Raw genomic sequence first — 14980 nt, 5'->3', positions numbered from 1 at the left:
CAAGTCATCTGATACTTCACCTAATAGTATTTCTGTCCTTTCCTGTGTCACTCCGTCTTCAGTCAGCTGACACGGTGCTCTTCCATACAGGAAAACAGAATACCATCGCAGTGAAACTGCGTTAACACAAAGACTCTTAATAAGCTGCATAATTACTGCTGCCTTCTGCAATACAAAAAAGTCATTGCAATAAATCTGCTGTTAAAAACTTGATTGAATGCAGGGTAAATGTCAAGGTAATTATGAAGCGGTGAGGGTTAAAAGCAACGTTAAATCCTCCCGCAGAGTGGTGACATTCAAGCAAAGAGGGAAGAGATAGCAGGGGAGGAAGGAGGAGAGCGACAGTGAAAGGGCCGAGTTTATAAATGTATCAGCCAATACGAATCTAACAGCTCCTCACTTGTCACTGGCCTTTTATTTACGACTGCAAAGCATTTGAGATATGACCTCTCTACGGCTGGTTTCTTCCTGCGCGCTAATGGGTCCATTAAGAACAGAATTCATCATGTAAAATATCATAATGACACAAACACGTTCAGTCGGGACACTAGAGAGTTGAATTACAGAGTCCTGCTTTAGCAATTTCCACGTTAGCTCACTTGACCTGGCTGGGGGGAGCGTCCGGTGTCGACACAAAACTCTCTCCAACCACAAGGTGCGGAAGGTCACCAAGTGGGGACGAAGGGGGACAAAAGGAAATGCGTTCACCCACTTCCACGTCAGAGGATTAGAGAGGAAGTCTGCTGCATCACGTCTTCCACCAGCCATTCAGATGACGGAATACAAGTATTTAGCAGAGAGGCTGGCAGAGGTCAGGTCATTTACTCGCCGTTCAGCCTTGGCAAGGAGTGGGGGGTCAGGTGGGGCTTGTGTGTGTGTGTGTGTGTGTGTGTGTGTGTGTGTGTGTGTGTGTGTGTGTGTGTGGGGGGGGACGGCTCAGCTGAGGGGCTGTGTCGTGTGCCTCCTCTTCAGAGCCTAATGATCTGCCGAGCATAATGACCCCGAGACGACGGGGCCTCTGCAGCCTCGACTATAGGCCTCCTCCAGCCCCTGCTCACACTCACTTCACTTCAGAAATAATGTGAAAGGAAAGATTTTTTTTTTCTCGCTGTTTTGTTCTCGCCCGGTATACACCCCCCGCCCCACTTGCTATCCACCCCCAGCCACTGTACAAGCCAAGGCTCCATGACAAAAAGCCAATAGAGTTAGCTGCCAAGGCTTGGAGCTCTGAGAGGGATAACTGGCGCAGAAGGTTAAAGCAACAATGTGCTCAGCCCCATTGAGCTGCTCCTTCTGTGTCGACAGTGAATGTGTATGTGTGTGTGCGTTTGTGTGCGTGCGTATCTTAAAATTAGTGTGTGCAAGGTGTCAAGGGTTGTTAAAATGTATATGCTCCGATATGTCTAAAAGAACACCTGTTCCCTTGTATATTCCACAGCTTGCCAAATAATGAGGGCTTCATTTGATCTCAATCAAACCTTAGTTATGAGTTTAAGAGTTGAGAAGAAGCTCAGTGTGTACGAAAAAAAGAACGTGTGGAGTAAAGCGCATACAGGCTCCGTACTGGCCTCTGTAGAAATGCTAATTATTTGCTTCTTTCATTTTGAAACGCCGACCAAAACGCAGTCATCTGACAGACTGCGAGGTGAAAAGCAAATGTCTGGATTTTCAGATTACAAATGGCTTTTTCTCGCAGGTAATACTTTCAAGGCTACTACTTCTCCACAGAAGGAACAGATTCACAATGAAAGGTGTGATATCTCCCTGTCCGCAGAGCCATAATGGTGCCTTGTTTGAAAATGACAGGTGTACGAATGAGGCCCTCTTCCCCCCCCCCCCTCTTAAGTACGGCAAAGCGTGGTCATTCACTTTGCTTTGTTTTTAGCGTAATAGCCCCATTTACAAAACGTCGGTGAAATTAATGTGGGACAAACGTGGCGGTAACCGAGCCAACTAATTTTTGCTCATTCAACTTGAATTATTAATAGGTGAGAAATATACCATATGCTTTCAGAGGAGCGGCATACATTCATTTTATACCGAATCGCTGCTGTTTTGTGAAAAGTATAAGTAGCTTAACTGCTCTTTTCAAAAGAGGTGACTTATATGGAGGCTCTAATGATGTATAAATCAGGTCGTGTAATTACGCTTCCAGCTGCTGCCCTGGGCTCGGCTGAGACTATAGGCCCTCAGCACCAAGAGCTGGAGCCTTCATCACCTGAATCTCTTTTAATCAAGCGGCTCTAGTTTTTTCTGCTCAGATCACATTATTATGAGTTATTGAGAGAGAGAGGGACAGAGACAGAAAGAAAAAAAGAGAGAGCGTGAGAGAGCGTGAGAGAGCGTGAGAGAGAAAGAGAGAGAGAGAGCGTGAGAGTTCACAACTGTATGTACTTATGAGTGTGTGTGAATATGTGGGTGGGGTAGAAAAGTGCATGTTTGTACATATGCAAATATGCGATGTGTGTAAATCTGCTCACACACTTTACTATACACTAAATAGAGTTATCTTATATAATAAATATAAGTGGGCCTAATACATTGTGTGTTTGTGTGTGTGTGTATGAAAGACGTATAAAAGTGTTCAGAAATTTGCAAACACGACATGTGTAAATCTATGCAAATACACTGTCTCCTACAGCATTGTTCATATATTATAAATAAAATACCCATCATACAATTTCACTTTGTCTGAAGATATATTTGAATAAAACAAATAGATTGATAAAACATCCATTGGTAATTTCACCCTGCTCCCCTGCACAGCTCTGTCACATCAGGTTCAGTGTTGGATTTAGTAGAAAAGTAATAGAACATGCTTTTGTCTTGGTGAAGAGATGGGGCACCACCTAGTGCACGGTCACTGCAACAGCTTCCAGCCATCTTTACCTCATCTGAAACATTTGTTGGTAATTTCTTTTCATACAACACATTCAATATACTGTACATTTACTCAACATTTGCAGTAAATTTTGATTTTAAATTTTGAAGCCATTTGTATTTACTAAGTTTATATATACAGTTGCAATCGGAGGTCCTGCTGTAACTGGAGTGGGTGTTAAACATCTGCAAGGAGCAGCTGAGACACTCTCACATCCAAAAGTAGTGAAAATGATTTATCAAGCTCCTGAATCTTTGTGTAAACATTGGATTTCAACTGTTTGTAAAACTCTGTTCAAGAATCAGATTGAAAAACACTGTAGGAGCGATAGGGAAAAATGGGTGTGAGGGTGCGATGTGTGATGTCTTTGTTTGACTAAAACTCTATCTTTGAAAAGCCATACGCTTTGCATATACAAACCCAATTTGTTTGGTAGAGCAGAGAACTATGCAAAGCGCTGCAGTCCCATTGATACGGAATGAGCGTGGTGTGAAACAACAAAGGCCAACCACTGACTTACCGTAAATGTACAACAATGTGTTTTCAAATGGTTATCTTCCAGAGAAATGCTGTGGCTCGGAAATTTAAATGTGCATCCCGGGTGTCTCATTAGCATCCTTTTGTCATGTCACGCACAGCATCAGTGTGCACCTCCACCTGAGGTCACACAAATTGTTTTCACACGACTGGCACATTGTGATATACTTTGAGTTATCTAAAACAATGTTCATGAGTCTGTGAGTAAATATCACAAAGTTATGACCAATTTATTTTCAATCATCAGCTAATGGTCATCCATCAAAATAAAGCCAGCATGTCTGTTTATATATTTATGAGGGCCAAATTCAATAAAATGACTTATTTGATAAAAGTAAAAACAAACTATCAAATTGCACAGCCACACAAAATGACCACTTGATGAACTAACGGAAAATCTGCTCATTTTCTCAAACGTACTCCACGCTGGACGTTTGAAACAAAGATGGAAATCTTAGAGAGCAGAGTGAAACCATATAGGGATTAATGAGCGAGCACCTCCTTGTTAATTGTCACATCAAACAAACAGGTCCTAATTGGCAAAGGTTCCAGCCTGGTGCTAAGTGGACACAGAGTGGGCACTGCCTCTAGATCGCTCTCTTTGTCTGCTTTCATTAGTGGGTCAAGCCCCTACATTAAGAAGCCTACACTGGAGTCGTGTTTTCTTTGGTGGGTAATGAAACACACACCTGCTACTCTCAGCCAATGAATAGAAACTTGAATCTAATATCACCATCATGTGGCTTCTATTAATGTTTACAATGCCTGTGTTTTGTGTTGATTTTGCATTTGTCCGTGTTGCGGCACATGCCCGCTTGCGCCTCTATTTGTGAGGCAGTTTAAAGAGGAAGACGGCGGCGATGGAAAAATGGAGAGATATTGAGTGAGAGAAGAATAAAAGAGCAAAAAGGAGAGGAGGGAGATGAAGGGTGGAAACTCACATTCAAGCAGAGAGGTCAGTCCCGAGTTCAACTTCTCAAACAATTCGCAGCGTCTGCTCTGCGGCTGCCTGAGGAAAGATAGACATGAAATAAACCGCATAAGTTTAACATTTTATAACTTTCTTATATATATAACATTCTTACATTTATGATCTAGAGATGCTAGTGATCATATTTATTTAATTGCTTGATTTTAGTATGCAACTGCAAGAATGTGGCCGGATCAGATACATTTTAGATACTAAGATATCCTAAAAATTCAAATTTCTTTTTTAATTTTATATACATGCACACACAAACATGCTGCGCCATCGTGAAATGCTAATTTATGATTAACATCATTATGCAGTAGTGTAATTTCACAAAAGCCTTCCCACAGTGGTGCACAAAAGACTCATTCACTGCAAGAGCTGCTCTGTGTGGGGAAGAATTATGGCACGCAGATGAATTCATTCATGTGGCAAAGGATTTATTCGATAATTATAGACCTTCACAGTTTTAATGCCACTTAATGAGGAGCTTGCATAGTGTGATTCCTACTTGGGCTGACGAATAGATGTTGGTTTTTACTCTGGTGTTTTTTTGTTTTGGTCCGTGCAACATCTGTTAGCCTTTCGTTGCTAAGAACTAGCCGACGCAGTGGTTGTGGGGCCTCATATTAAGCAGTTAATTAGTCAGCTGGTGGACAACTATGAATAAATATTGTGGTTATCAGTGTTAATACACAACTAAAATACCTCAGCACTCACTCTCTCTCTACTGTAGCTTATAATTGTTGTAATAAATGTAATGATTAATAATAATTTATGAAAGGTTTTTTTACCTAATAAAAAGATGACTTTACCTTTTTAAATAAAATTACCTTGTTAGTTTTCACGTTATGCTTTGTTTACCACAGACTCATGCATCATCTGGTTCAAGGCCGTCGCTCTGTGACAACAGTGTTTACCATAATGCCAGTCTTAATGCCTCATAGCCATGTTGTTGTGGAGAGGTAATTAAGTTGCCAAAGTTTAATTGCTCAATCATCAGCGGTTAACAAAGAGGCGTCAGTGCCCCCCCCTATACTTTCAACGTACCATATTTTATAATGGCCAACAATTACAGCAAGGGCCCTTTAGCTGGAATAGCACTAGTAAAAGCTGCCGGCACTAATGAAAAGCTATAATCACTCCACCCACAGCAGTTATTAGTAGCAAATTATGGGTCAGTTGAGGGGCTAGCAGCTATATGCATTAAGATAAATAACACCGCAGCTTGTGGCAAAGCAGTGAAAATGAATGAGAAGCATATGAATCTCTGATTCGACCTATGTTGAATTTGCTATATCAAGGTGAGATTTTCCAAATTTCAATCTAGACAAAATACAAATCTACATGTGAGCATATATAGATAAACCTTGCTCGTGAAATTTATCGACCCCCATTTTGTGAGACACTTTTCAAATCTTGTAGGCCAGACTATTTTCCTTTGCTATCAGAACTGTGCCCTGCAAACTCTATAATTGCTGCATTACTTTGCAGAGTGGAGTATGACCCCTTTCTCTCCTTCATCCCCTGTTCCCTTTTCCTTTCACTCCTCGTCTTCCTTTTCAGTCCTTCTCCTCTGCCCTGCTCGGTTGCTCAGCCAGGCCTGGTGGAATGCTACATCTCTTTGATCAAGTCTTCATTATCGCTGACTCTGTGACGCTCGACTGTCTGACGCTAAGGGGGCTAGCTGAGGGAGAAGCGTGGCCTCCGTGTGGAAAAGGCCTCTCCACACAAGACTGAACAATCGCCAGGCATCCCGCCTCCGTTAATGAGAAGCATCCCCATCCGCCGCAGTCCCCCAGCAGCCTCCACCAGGTGGAATGCTTGGCCCCTGTCACTCATAGCATTGCTGAGGGCTATTAGCAATTCATTAAGTGACTGACTGAGCGCCTGGCTGTATCAATTAGGGGATAGTTGATATGTCTGTTATTGTCAGACTCTGTTTGAAATTGCACTGCTTTTCATTCAGCGTCTCCTTTTGGTTTCTTGTTGAAACAGGGATGTTGCATTTGTAGTTTTTGTGTGAGGTCCCCTGCAGGATAGATTAAAAAAAATTTAAACAATAAAATTATACTGTATCTTATTTGTTTTGGTCCCTGAAATCCTCTGAAAAAAAAGAGAAAAGTGTTGCCATCTTGAGGTAAAATTAAATATAGTCAGATTATCTGTCAATAGTTGGTGGTTTCATGGCAACCCCTGGGCCTCTGGTTCATTTGGATTAACTATGGTTGCATTTGTTTTGAGCTCAAACTGCCTTTGTCTTCATCAGAACACAACCATTTACCAATTCCAACCGCCATTTGTGGTAAAGAGGTAAATTGGGATTTCCAGCCGACACACTTTTACCAGTAAATCGGTTCATGAATTAACAGGAACAAGAAATAAAACAGAGTTTCCCAAAATCAATGGCAATTTCTGTTAACATTTTGACATGGTGTAAATCAGTATAGATAAAATTTGCTTAACAGCACACACCTTTGTGGCCTTGCCTGGGTAATGAATAAAATTTATCCAAAGAGTGGACCGTTGTTTAGAGCCAGCTAGGCAAATCTCAGGCAAATTCCCCTTGTTGTTCACAAACATGATTCCTCATTTCACTTTATACATTTAGATAAGGGTGCACTTCTTTGCATGCTTCTTTTCCTGCCGTCTTTGTGGATTCAAACTGTGGTGCCCTCCATCTCTGTTGCTACGTGTTCACAGAGGCCCTCTGTAAAGAAAATGATATCAAAGCCTATAAATTTAAAAGTGCACGCGTCTATTTATACACCATCGGCTTATTTGCATTAAAACAGAAGCTAATATGGCTTTGGTGAGTTGCTTGTAACTGTCACTGTCGGCTCCCAGTGTCACACCTAACCTGTTGGTCCCTATGGATGTTTTGAACTGAGACGATGAAAACTTTTGCTAAATGACTAAAACTTTGCATTTGGGAAATTTTGTGAAAGTTGCTACTCATGTCGTGATGACGATCCCACTGTTTATGTATTAGATAATAAGTGAGTTACACGTCTGTATCTCTAAAGTGACATTTCCTATTTTAATTTGCCGCTACTGTAAGTCTAGTTGTCGTTATTCACACAACAGTGCTGGCCCCTCATAATTAAGTCTCTATTGCAGGCAACATTGTCAATGTTAATCTGCTGGTCTGTTAAGAATACATTGAAATAATAACAGCTGATGTGTGAGGATGATAAACAGTCCCTGGAACGCTAAAATGCAGACAAAGAAAGTCATACTCCTTCTGGCTCAGTCTGCAGAGTAATAACACTTAGGGAGATGACAAGGGAACACAATCAAAAACAGTCCGATGTTGGCTGCATTTTCATCAGAGCGATATACGGAAAAGCAACCAAAGACGTGGTGATAGTGATAACGGCAATTATCACATTTTGCTCGGCGGTCAGAGGCAACAGCATTAAACCAAGTCACCATTACCCGATAAATGGCTGAACAAAACTCTTTTCTCCCATGTGAAATTGTTTGGCAGCCATTAGCAATGCTGTGTAATGCCAGTGATTGACGTTGCTGTCTACTTAGCTGTGACGAGGGCTGCGTGTGTGTACGGGGAGGAGGTCAGTGGGCTGGTGGGGGTGCAGTGCAGGGGATTGATCGGGGTCTGTGTTGTTGCCAAACGGGGGGTGAGGGTGTATTGGCGCGTAGACAATGAGCCCTGGCCAGCACTGAAAGGCCCATTCTGCGGATCCCTGTTAGCTGTCTATTATCCACGGTCTCCAGGGGGCTGCTAAATAGAGGGCATGTGTTAGGCAGACATTTATCATGTAATTACAGCACTAGGATCCGTTTCTGATGGTGTGTGATGATTACTAATAATTACTGTGCATTTCACGCCTCCGAAGGGCCCAGATGGGGTCCCAGGGCGTCAATACAAAGAGAGGCAGGGGGAAAAAAGACTAAATGTGAAGAACTGGAAAGACAGATGAAGAGAAAGGGAAGAGGGATAGCGTCTCGCCTTAACCATTTAGAGGTGCTCATTAGCTAAATGAATTGAACCATATGTGTCCAATTCCTAATTACTGGAAGAAAGAAAAGGAAACAAACAGAACACCATTTTATCCATGACTTTTCTGACATTTTCCACATAAAAACATGTTTTACCAATAATTATTAGTAATTTTGATTTCTGTTAAACTAATTTATATTAGAGCACTCAGTAGAACACGGACACTTGCACATCAATCAAACTGCACCAAATTCCACACTCATGCTGAAATATGTCTAAAAAACATCAATTGGCAGAAATTGAATATAAAATAATTCTAGTGATGATCACCCAAATTGTATAAATTGTTGTTTTCTTCAACCTAGAATGGGCCATTTATATTTAAATACTTTATATATATTTGCAAACTAAACACCTTTTGAGTTTTTATGACAACTGAAGGCTACCACAGGTTCTCTTGTTTGGAAGGCGAGAGTCAGGTGAGAGGTATTCAGCTGCGACATGCAACTTCGCCACTAGATGTCGCTAAGTTCTAGACACTGAACCTTTAAAGAAAAAAAAGAAAATCCTGGATCTGCACCAAATATCTTATGGATTCCTCCCTGACCCTTACCCACTAACGTTCATGCAAATATATTAAATTGTTTTTGTGTGATCTAAAAAACAAACCAACAAACAATAATAAAAACAATGTTAGCTTATAAAATACACAAGAAATCCAATCATATCGTAAATTTTACTAATGGAGGAAACAACCCATATGTGTTTTTCTTTAGGCATTCACCTATTGTTTCATTAGCAGTATACACATTTAGACTGCATACAAATTATAGCAAGGCTTTCAGTGGCTTGACTTGTGGTGTCACGACTCATATACAATTATACTCAAAAGCTTTCATATCTGTAGCAAGAAGTAAACGAATGGGCTCGGACTGGGCTTTAAATAAAAAAGAGAAACACCCTCTTATGAGAGCAGCCATCTTGCCTCTGTCAAAGTGGGGGAATAGGTCTGTGTGGTGCCGGAACTAATGTGGTTGAAATACAGTCGGTGGCTCGCTGTTATATTTCTGCCCTCTGCAGGAATATGGATAAATCAAAAGAGGTCAAACTGCTGCTGGTGTGATGTAGTAAGGAAGCACAGGGATGGGTTCTGCAGTGGAGTGTGTGTGTGTGTGTGTGTGTGTGTGTGTGTGTTAGTGTGTGCGCGCACAAGAGTTGAATTGCTCTGTGTCACTGAGACCTGCAGTCATGAACTGGAAAGGAGAGATCAACAGCAGGTGCACTGGTGCAACATTTCCCTGAATACCAAAGTCAAGTTTTCACTCTCCCCCATCCCCTTGTGTTCATTTTACCTGAAGACCGATGTGCCCCCAATAAATACTCACATTAACCTGAGCAACAAATGATGGGGTCCACTTTTAGCTCTTTTCAGGGGCCCCACTCCTAAAGACTACAAGATCTGTAACTGGTCAAGGTGAGCTCAAATGAAGCACACTGACAGGCAGCGTTTTACCTGCAGCACAAAAGCCATCCGCATCAATTTGGTTTGTGAGGGATGGGGGGGAGCAGGTAGTTGGGGAAGATGAAGACCGTCCTGTTTAATAGAAACAAATTGCTCTCCACTTCCCGGTGACACAGATAGCAGACCATTTGTGCCTGCCAGCCTTTGTTGGGAACAACAGAAAGGAAATGTACTCATCCTGGCCAGGGATAAAGTTCGGGGCTTTTTGTTACACGCTAGTTACCTTAGCCTCCGTGCCCACCCCCTTGAACAAGCACAGCGGTTAAGTAGTTCAGGTGCCTGCTACATTCTGTTAGATTAAAGGTCCCTGATTCTGGCCTGAGTTGAATTGCCTCAGCTGGAGTTGAAGGGAGCAGAGGGAGGGAGTTGGAAAGGGAGCAGAGAAGGTGTAGGGCCATGAGGCATGAATGGACATCTTGTGCGTGTTCACAGAGGCGAAACGCTCTGGGACAGCCGGCAGGCCTCTCTCTACACCAAGAACCTGAAAGAAAGTCTGTAGTGTGGGGTTGTGAGGAGGGGATGTGGGGAAGAGGCCCAACCCCTCCTCACCCTCACTCCATTGCTCGCTCTTTATCTTCACCCACATTTTCCCCAGGTTAGTGGAAAGCTGCACATTCGGATGAGGGCAGGTGGGTAGTGGGTAGGATCTCAAAGGGCTTTTTGAAAGTTGGAGACACATTGTTGCCTCCAATGGAACATGGACCTAAAGAAAAATGGACACAATGCACACAGGACGTTGGGGGTTGGGGGCCTATGTAACTGTGCGCCAATGTGCACCTGTGCTACTCACTCTCTTATACAGAGCTGTAGTGGATGCAGGGTCTGGAGAGGTGGGCTGGGAAACAGCAAGGATGTAGAACAAAAGGTGGCTGGTGTGTGACACATAGATGGTTTAACTTATAAACTGATTATTGATTATCATTTGGGTGTTTGAACACAGTGTTGGAGTTTAAGATAATCAATAGATTGGAGATTACTATTTAACTTTCAAGGGCAGAATCAAATCTACTGTTTAATTTTAAGTCTATATGTGATATGAGGTGTCCCCAGTCAATTATTAAATTCTTTCGCTCAATGACACACGCGCACACACACACACACACACACACACACACACACACACACACACTTCTATGTTTGAGATGACAATCAGTGGCATAAAGCATCCCATAGCACCTTGCCCTAACCTTAACATCACAAATACAAATATATGTCTGACCCTAATCCTTACCCTAAACCTAAACCTAATTCTAACCACACACACACACACACACCCACACCCACCCACCCACACACTGAAAGTGGTCCTCATTCACCCAGAATTTCCTCACTTTCCCCCAATGGTCCTCACAAAGACATCTGTACAAGTACACACACAGACAACCACAAACACACACACACACACACACTTGAGATTGGTCAAGCGAAGATGCATGACAGAGTCTGAGCATGTCTGACTTCCACAAACTCCTTTCCAGGGTACGAGGTCAAGTACAAGTGTCAGAGGTGAGGTCTGCCCCACAGGATTAGATTCCAGTCTGTGGGGAAACACTAAAATAATTGTTGCGTGTGTGTGAATGGGCGGAGGAGTGCTTTTTTTCATATCCAACATGTGATTGCAAAGTATCAAGATTTAGGCTCATGTCTGAACCAAAATAAAAGAAGTACCCTACTCGAAATGATTGTATCACTTGACAGGATTGCAAGAAGGTAAGGGCGCTGTGTCACTTTATAGAACAAACCACATGCCTCCCTCTGTGTGACATGAAGTAAATGTTCAGTAATCCACATCTTAATCTTGTGCCGCGCTCAGCACAGCTTAAAGAAACTGATACTCCTGTGACTACTTCAGCTGCTGATTGTGTTACCTTTACAATTCGGCTTCCCCTCCTTCCTGTTTTGTACCCTTGGAATGCCCGATAAAGTATCCCCACTGTGGCTTTCCACCTGTGCAGGAGAGGATATGGCAGTGGTCTGGGGTCAGAATTAATATGCAGCCCCATGGGGAATCTGCATGGGGGAGATTCTGGACATGTATGAAAAATATATTAATTGGATTATCAATACAGCTCCAAACTATTTGAACTATCCTCTTCGCATCTATACTCAAACTCTTAAAAGTCGGTATAATAATTTATATGAGGGGTAACTCACAGAAGACCATAATGGCACTCAACAGAGTCTCCTTAAAAACAATCAGGCTGCATTTAATTGTTCCCAGATATCAGTCCCCTATAAATATGTCTGATTGTTTCATCAGGGTCTATGAGCTAGTAATCTGTGAGGTGATTAAACTGTGTCAGTTTTAGAGACATTATAGAATTTACTGGCAACAGAATATAACTGAGGACAAAAAAAGTTTGGATGCACAGAATCATATTATTCTGAAAAAAATAAAACTTTATGACTTTGATTCAAAGCAAATGCTGGAACCCTACAACCAAATCGCTTGGTATGTTGTGACGTCTGCTACATGTTTTATTTAACTTTCTCTACAATAACACATATTCATATACAAAGACTGATTGTGGTTGTCAGCAAACAGTGACTCATTTCTTTTCTTACTCTAAATTCTGTTTCACTCTGTGCAGGGGGGAGGCAATTTATCTGTCATGGCTTCCAAAAGAGGCTGCTCCCCCTGCCCCCCCTGCCCCATTATACTGACAGCAACCTTATTAGCCACAAGGGAAACCTGCCGCCACATGAATTTGGCTACTGTTCACCTATGGGGCCAGGGCAAGCCTCTTTTCACAATAGCACCAATGACGCTGAGATTTTCTTTTCAGTTATTAATTTGATAAATATATTAATTATGACCTGGGGATGACAGTCCAATCAGATTGTAAGGCGCCCAGTTCTGGGCCCCCAGCCTCCCACTTTGGTGATAAGTTCTCTCAGGTTTCTAGAGCTGTCATCCACAGGGCTTGGACTTCTTATCAGCAATGAGCCCATTCTAGGGATAATTTCCTGTGTGTTGTAATTAAATGGTGGCTCTCTGATGGCAAGCGACTCCTCCTTTTAACACAGGAACCTCCTTACGTTTGTTTCTGTGGGGATGGGTTAGGGAGGGTGGAGTACACCCATGTCAACATGATGAAAGTTCGAGCCCCAAAGAAACGGTTAAGAAAGAGTTCTCAGTGATTTCTAAGGGTTTGTGATGTGTTTAGGTTGGTTAGCTGGTGGGAGGTTGGTTCTCCTAATTTGTTTGCCAGTTATTATGAGGCAGTATTTAAGGCAATAGTAACATTTTCCTAAATCCAGTGTGTAAAAGATAACCTCATTCAGTAGTTGTCCACCCTCTGATTCTAATCGAATTTAAAAAGTCTAATTAAAAAAATCTAGGGATGGTTGTCATAGTAAATTAACCTGTTAGCTTTAGTAGCTGTATTTACAGTATATGCCAATGAAGAATGTGGGCATATGAATTCGGGTTGTTTTCACTAATAAGCAATATTACTTCTTACTGCGACATATCACACTTTGTTGGCTGAAGATGACCCTTTCTAAAAAATGAGAGTTGATAAGGAAAAAAGTGAAAGCATGGTATGGTCCACAGCCGGTCCTGCACACAGAGGAGACAGGATTTGCTTCAGGGGACTCTCAAGGTACCCGAGAAAAAAGACTTTAGAGGGAGCTAATGAGGCAACTGAGACTGGTGGTACGAGTCAGAGGAGTTAACCAGGTGCTGGAGAAACACCAAGGAGAGTGACTTGAAACACTGGTGCATTGGAAAAGAGAAAAAAGACAAAAGATGCACATGGATTTTATGAATCAGGATTTAGAAGACTCTAGCTGGAACACCTCATACTGTCCTACACACCTTAATTATAACCCAATAACCACCTCAATGCAACATGAAGGCCGTGTAGGATCAGTTTCTGTGGCCTCACTGGTAACCACTGACAAGTATTGGCAAAAATAGAGATAGGACAAGGTCTGGTCCAAAGCTTGAGTTACAAATATGTTTGATGTAAATGTATTGGAAAACCATATTTCTATTGTGCAAAGATGGCAACATTTGTCCCACCAGTAGATTAATTCAAAGCACCAGTCCACTATAAAACCTTGCTGACCCACATGCAGGAAGCAGGTTTGAGATTCAATGCAGAACCAGCATTAAAGGAGATGTGAGCCAGAGCTTTAATGTAGCCTCCATTAGACCCACTGAATCTGCACCCGTGCCACTGGGCCTTGTCCGACAGCCGTCTGGACTTTAAAAAGGGGTGATAACTTAATTTCTACTCATGTCAACACTACTGCAGGGGCCAAGAGGAAACTGAGGGCCTATTGTGTGTCTGTCATATCATCCTGCATTTTGCGGCCCCAAGAATGAAAAATATTTAAGTGACTTTGATGTCCCGGATTTTGTTGAACTGCTCCTATGGTTTGAAAACATTTGAGACCTGCTTTCCTTGATGCTCATCTCCCTTGGGTCTATATCCTTTTATTTTAACATGTAAATTATCTTAATTTGTTTGTGTGTCCACATGCATCTCATTCATTGTTAGCTGTGTGTGGAGCTACTTGCAAACAGCCAGCAATAGTGACCACGTACCCCCATCTGAAACAAACACAAGTGCAGGGCTTATGCTGGAACAACCGAGAGCTTGAGGGCGTTGACAGCAGCTTCTATCTGCCAATCTCCCTGTGGATATTGTTGCAGTACTGGCAGACAGACAGCCAGGGCTTGTGGGCTGACAGATTCCCTCTTTCAGCAGGTTATCATTTCCAATTAAACCCTTTCATCTAAACGTACAGTCAACTCCTTGGCAAGCCAAAAAAAATGACCCGAATAAGACGTGGTTAGTCTATTTCAACAAGTCTCCATTTTTTCAACCTCTGCCCCTGTAACTAGAGGGGGCTGGGCAATATTTTAAAGCATTATGGTTCTAGATTCTTCAGCTATCTTGATCCAAATAGCTCAGAACTTCAGCCGTCTACGGTGGTCACGCTCTGTTTAGAGATAAACTCTGAAAATTGCATCGGATTGACACGCCGGCATGTCCTCTCTAACATGTGTACCAGGACAAGGGCCTTTTTGTCTGACTTCGTTCTGTCAGGACTCGCTGTGGACAACACTGTTCCTATCCACTATGCAGGAGACAT

At 42.3% G+C, this 14980-nt stretch overlaps 1 long non-coding RNA gene across 1 annotated transcript in view; it reads right to left on the bottom strand.

The window, feature by feature from the left end:
• The window catches only part of LOC138413663 (uncharacterized), a 64984-nt gene that overhangs the window by 38723 nt on the left and 11281 nt on the right, over nucleotides 1–14980 (bottom strand). The window contains exon 2 of the long non-coding RNA XR_011246076.1: nucleotides 4360–4427. This is a non-coding gene — a long non-coding RNA (uncharacterized lncRNA). The remainder of the gene's footprint in view (nucleotides 1–4359; nucleotides 4428–14980) is intronic.

This window comes from Paralichthys olivaceus, chromosome 14, assembly GCF_024713975.1.
Source record: "Paralichthys olivaceus isolate ysfri-2021 chromosome 14, ASM2471397v2, whole genome shotgun sequence".
In the NCBI taxonomy this organism is placed as follows: Eukaryota; Metazoa; Chordata; class Actinopteri; order Pleuronectiformes; family Paralichthyidae; genus Paralichthys; species Paralichthys olivaceus.
The sequence above is the reverse complement of the archived record's forward strand: the minus strand, read 5'-3'. Positions and strand labels throughout refer to the sequence as shown.